Source organism: Poecilia formosa, unplaced genomic scaffold, assembly GCF_000485575.1.
Source record: "Poecilia formosa unplaced genomic scaffold, Poecilia_formosa-5.1.2 Scaffold296, whole genome shotgun sequence".
In the NCBI taxonomy this organism is placed as follows: domain Eukaryota; kingdom Metazoa; phylum Chordata; class Actinopteri; order Cyprinodontiformes; family Poeciliidae; genus Poecilia; species Poecilia formosa.
This window is the reverse complement of record NW_006800235.1, coordinates 778,027-784,324: the sequence shown is the minus strand read 5'-3', so window position 1 is coordinate 784,324 and position 6,298 is coordinate 778,027.

Sequence of the window (6,298 nt, the reverse complement as noted above, 5' to 3'; positions counted from 1 at the left end):
TGAAGCTGATCCCAGGTGAAGAATACAGCAGTGTTTGAACTTGATTGTTTCAGGTAAAGTCAAAGTAAAGTCAAAGTAAAATGTTGTGTTATGTTAAAAATTTGTAGCTTTTAAGTTGTGCACCTTTGTTTGATTTAATCAGTTTTGGTGGGAGTAAATGCCGAGTTGTCCTAGTTATTTTTCAAGTTGTAATGTCTTTTTTTTTTAGTAATAAAAGGGCTTTCTCTTCTGTTTCTATTGTTCCTTCATGTTTTAGTTTCTTAGCATTACCAAAATCAATAACCAGTATTCATATGTAAAAAAAATAAATTATTTCAGTATAAATGAAAAATCACTTTGACACCTGATAAAACACTTGCTGTGTTGGTGTCATCTCTTTCGGCCATGTTTTACACTCTCACCTGTTTGACATCCATATTCTCACAGCATGTTGCAGCTCATGTGTCATCTATATTTATATCCTAAACATACCTTGTTTACTGCTGCCTCCATGTTCCCTGGGTAAGTCACAACACAAAAATTAGATGATTTATTAAAGGAAACTCTTAGAATCTGTACATCTAAGTTTGAGTTTCCATTCGCTGGTCACATGAAACGTAACTAAAAACACATGTTTCTATTGAAATGTGTTAAGATGCATTTGTGCCTATAAGCTTCTGCTTTTACGCCTCCAGGCAAGTGATTTGCACTTTTGTCCTTCAGCACAAAATGTGTGTCATGACAGAGCTTTTATTTTGAAACTCAATCCCGTGGGGATCAGAAATTCCCAGCATTCCTGTGACACAGCTGATCCTTCACTGTAGTCTCTGAATGGGTTTTACAAGTCAGTTTAGGTTGACACAAGATAATCTGAGGCAGGTTCAAAACAATTATCTAAACTGTTTAATCCAGACTCCTTTAAAAGACAGGCAATAAATTTAACTGCTGTTTACAGTAAGTCATTGGCTGTTATGTGGGCTGAGTTAACCTGCTGTGGTTAATCTGACTGGTGACATAGTTTTTTCAATCTTTAACAGCCACTTTTAGTTATTGTCAGCATGAAATTTTATAACTTTTCCCTGCTCTATCTCCCTCTTTTGAGAAAAAGAGGGAGTGACTAAAGGACTACTGAACTGATTGCATAACACAAGCAGAATCTGAATCTGAACTAATTTTATTTAACTACATTGTTTCAACAACAGTTTGGCCGACTATACACTGAGGTGAAAAGGTGCCTTAACTAAGTTAGGCTGTCTTAAGAGATTAGCAGGTTCTCAGCTGACTTTACCAAGGTGTCAGACCTTAATGAGCTTTAGGTGGTTAAAGATTATTCAGAGCCGTTGTAAGGAAAATCCAGGTGAGTCAAATGTCAAAACATCTTACAGAAGGTGCATCAAAGTGTGACCCTGGCACCATTCGTGAACCTCTGACTGATTTCATAATCTGGCTGATGGACATTGTTTTTATCTTTTCGGTCAACATTTTCACAAATAAATAAGATATTGTTGAAACAAAAAAATGTCAGGGACGTAATTTCATTTTCTGATTTGTTAACCAGGTTTCTGCATGTTTATTAACTTTGCACACCACATTTATCATTTATTTACGTCTGTAAATAAATGACTTTTAACAAAAGAAACACATTCAACGAATACACCATCAACTATCAAATAATTAGGAAATTTAAACTTGTAAGTGCATATAGAAATGATTCTTATCCAGACTGATTCTAAAATCAAAAATTTTATTTATTATGTCACAAATTCATTTATTTTTAAAAATTTAAAGTTTTATCAGTTCTGTGAGTATCACCAAAACCTAAAAGAAGAGATTTCATGGTCTAGTTCTGAGGATTACCTCCTTTATTCTAAAGTGTTTGCATACTTTAGTAAAAAAAGAAAAAAACACTCCTTGAATTCTAGGATTTTAATTAATTTGGACACAGGACCAGTTTAGACATTATTTAAATCTGATTTCAATAGTTTCAAAAAATATGCAACAGATTTTTTTGGCAAACAAAGATTGAGGCAAAAGAAAGAAAAACATTGTTACTTGGACAATAGAGTCAAACTATTTAGATAGTCAAACTAAAGCACCTTGTAGAACCATATTCCTTGTTCTTGTTGTCTGGAAGAATTTGGCAGTATCACATAACTATGGAGGAATGTTCTTTAAAGCTTTGCTTTGGTTCATTCATCAGCATTTGTTTCTGGACGACTCTTTTAAATTCCCACCACAATGTATGAACTGAATTAAGGTCTGACCTTTGAATGAGATTCTAACACTTTGATTCCTTCATTTATTTAGCCATAATGTTGTTGATGTGTTGCAGAGTAGGGGTCCTTTTACGATTATAACTCAGCACTGTTGCCTTGCAGCAAGAAGGTCCTGGGTTCAAATCCCTGCCTGGGGTCTTTCTGCACAGATTTTGCATGTTCTCCCTGTGGATGCATGGGTTCTCTCCAGGTACTCCGGCTTCCTCTCACAGTCCAATGTTAGGGCTGGTAAGTGAATTGTGGGGCACAGTTGTTTATTGACTGGTGATCTGTTCAGGGTGTTCCCAATAACCATGGGAGATAAGCAGAAGCCCCCCTGCAGTCCTGGTACAGATGATGGCTGGATGAAACTTTTAAGCATTTGGCTTCTATGAACTGTTTAGTTAAATGCATAGAATCAGGAAGTTTGCTGGTTGAGGGAAGAATTGCTTCAGAAGCTAAAGTGAAAACATTTTTAACAAGTTGTTAATCTTCAACAGATCTTAAAATTGAGCAACTTTCTGTTCTTGGAACAGGGTTAGAGTCTTAAACAAACATGTAAAATGCCTTACAAAAGAATTCATAACCCTTGGACTCCATTTTGTGTCATTATGACCAAAAACATTGAAGTATTTAATTAGGATTTTATGTGACTGACCAACCCAAAGCAGTGCAAAACTTTGAAGTGAAAGGAAATTATAAATTTTTTTTCAAAATGTATTTTAAACAAAACTGAAAAGTTTGGCAGGATTTTCTATTTAGCTTATTCCTGCTGATAAAGCAGGAGCAAAACAGATGGTGAAAGTTAATGTGCAGATAGCTGGTGCTAATCCTGGAAAAAAAACTATTAGAAGCTGTAAAAGACTTGAGATTGAGGTGGAGGTTCACCTTCCAGCAGAACAACACCCTCATGCCAGAGCTACAATGGAATAGTTCATTTCAAAACATATTCATGTGCTAGAATGGTCTAGTCAAAGTCCAGACATGGATCCAAATGAGAATCTGTGGCAAAACCTGAATACTGATGCTGATAGATGCTCTCTATACAATCTGATAGAGTTTAAGCCATATTTAAAAGAACACAGGCCAAATTTCCATCTCTAGATGAGAATGGCTGGAACATTATTGAGTCTGGAGTGGGAGGGAGGGTACTCACCTTTCAGATTTCTTGTTGTAATAACAATAATACATTCCATTGTTTTGGTCTATGAAATAAAAATACATCACAGGTTTATGTTTGGAAAAAAATCTTAAGATTATTGTTGATGCAGGAACATTTGCTTCTGAATCTGAAACTGCTAACATCTGAAACAAAATTTGTTGTCTAAGAATAGTAATCCCATTTTTAATTTCAAAAAACAAAACCCATGCATGACACGTTAAAACTTTTTCTTCCAATCTTCCACCTTCAAAGACTTTTTGCCTCGTAACAGCTGAGGGGAGCTGGCCTCATTTAAAACAGACCCTGTTTCTCTAGTTCCTGTTTTTCTTTACACAACTGTCAGTGTTGCAAAAGGCCTTTTGTTGTGCAGTACCCACAGTTGCCATTAGGTGTCACTAAAAAACAATAAATGCCTCCACAATTTCCCTGTTTGTTTTATATCAATCATCAGATTATAGATTTTAACCTGATGATTAATCTATGCGTTTTGTATTAACAAAACGCATAGATTCCCACCTGAACCCGTAACAATGGATTCAAATTATTGTCAGGCTTTATTTCACGTTTTAAAGTCCGGAGTTTACAGCCAAACAGCAGCAGCCTTTGAATGCACCCACCATGCTGATCGTGGCTGTTTTTAAAGACATTCCTGTCACGTTGCTGCTGTTAGCTGAGCTTTGGTGGAAGGGAGGTGACACTGATCCCAGCCAGAGCTGCTTACAGCTGACTTATTTCCCACACATCCAAGAAGAGCAGTGAAGGATCATGTAACACAGACAGAAACTAAGCAGGTGTGGCACTCAGATTGTCCAGATCCATAAGTAGTGATTATAACACCTTAGAATAGGTAGCGTGTGTCCAAATCCAAAGATTATGTTGGTGAGATCCTGTCTGAAGAAAACTAATCACACTTACAAATCAAGAAGCTTCAAGTGCCCTGGACTGATCAAAGACACTTCTCTGGAAGAAAACTTGAGATGAACTAGATGCTAGTTTAGTTAGCAAAGCTGGTTTATTAGGATGAGTATATCAATGAATTCACCTAGCTTCCAAGTCCATAAATAAATAGAATAAAAATTTAATTTTATTAACTTCTTTCAACATAGAAAATATTCAACTTTGCATTTTGGTGACCCTTCTGGGCCACCGTAACTATCACAGTTTTTACCTACCAATACAAAAGCATGTGAGGGCAGTCGCATACCCCTACAGATGATTGCTTGAATCTAAGCATATTTCCACATTGCCACCACAAACTTCAATATGTGTTACTAGATTTTAGGCATGGCATCAAGAACATTTCTAAAATTTTGCTGAATCCATCCATGATGAACACAGAATTGTGAAGTGGAAGGAAAGATTTTGTGGTATTTTCTGTCCCCTGAATCATGTAGAGCCACATTGCTGAAGTTACAACTGCAAGTCCTTTGGGGTTTGAGTCTGACAACATTGTCCTAGAGACTGACATTTTCAATGTCCCCCATTCTTCTTTGCAACATAGTTCAAGCTCAGTTAGAGCAGACAAAGAGGATTTACGAACAGCAATTTTCAAATATCGCCACACATTCTCAATTAGACTTTAGGATTTCTTATGTCAGTCTTTCAATTCCTCCATTTTCTCTCTCATATCCACAATTTTTGTCTAGAGGGGAATAGGTCAATTAAGGAAGCCCAGACATCCCTTCTGTAGTGACATCCTCCAACTTCCATGGTGTTTCCACCTGATATGTCCCATCTGATTATGTATCAGATGGGACATATAATCCCTCCAGAGAGTTCTAAGTCTTCTCCAGGGTTTTGCCTAGTGCAATGTGCCAAGAAAACCTCCAAAGGAAGAGATGCCTGAACCACCTCAACCTCAACCAACCCCTTTTGATGCAGAGAAGCAGCTGCTCTCTACTTTGAGCTCCAACTGGATAACAGAACTCCTTTCCATATCTAAGGCTGAGTCCAGTCAAACTACAGGGGAAATTCAATTCAGATGCTTGAATTTAGGATCTCATTCTTTTGGTTATGATCCATATCTCAAGACCATAGCTGGATGTCAGAACATAGACAGGTAAATCACAAGCTTTGCTTCTGGAATCAGCTCTTTGTTCAGCACAACTGTCTGGAGCATTGGCTGAAATTCTGCAGTTGAACCCACAAATAATGGGATTTGAAAAAAAAAAAATATGAGTATCTAATAAAATGTCAAATATAATTTCTTAAGCTTCTTCTAATTTTCTTTTATGAACATATATATTGTCAAAAGAATTTGCTCTGCCTTTACACTCATGTCAACTTAAGTGGCACCCTGTTGTTAAGTTGAAGGCTTTAAGAACTTTTCAGGACCTGCTTCCCAGGGGTAGAAGTGTAATTGTATCAGTTTTATACTATTCCTCCAGAATCACATTTGTCATTTTAGACACTAATAATTTACCAAAAGGCCTGACACTCCAATTCAGCTCAGAGATGTTGAAGTTAGTCAATTTCTTCCAAACCAAACTCACCCATCCATGTCTTTGTTGACCTTCCCCTGTGCCCTAATCTACAGGCCCATTTGAACATGAAGGGGGCATTCAACAACTGTTCATGCTAGGACAGAAGAAACTGCCTAAAAGATCTTCACATGCTGAAGCATTGTGTTATTTTTTTTTTCAGTTGAACTAAGAGATTGTGTCCAAGTCTTGAAAAACAGTCTGACTCCCTAAGCCCCTGTGCACCAGATTCACAGACAACACAGACCAGTCAGGCAGGTGCTGATTTGAATGGATGAGTCAATGAATGTTTTTCAGAAAACAAAGTGCTACATCGTGTCCCCTTATCACGATGCCAAAGTGAAAAAAAGTTTAAGAGGTATGAATACTTCTACCAGATTTAGCTAAGTGAAGTGAGGTTACAAAAACAAACAGGAAACAAG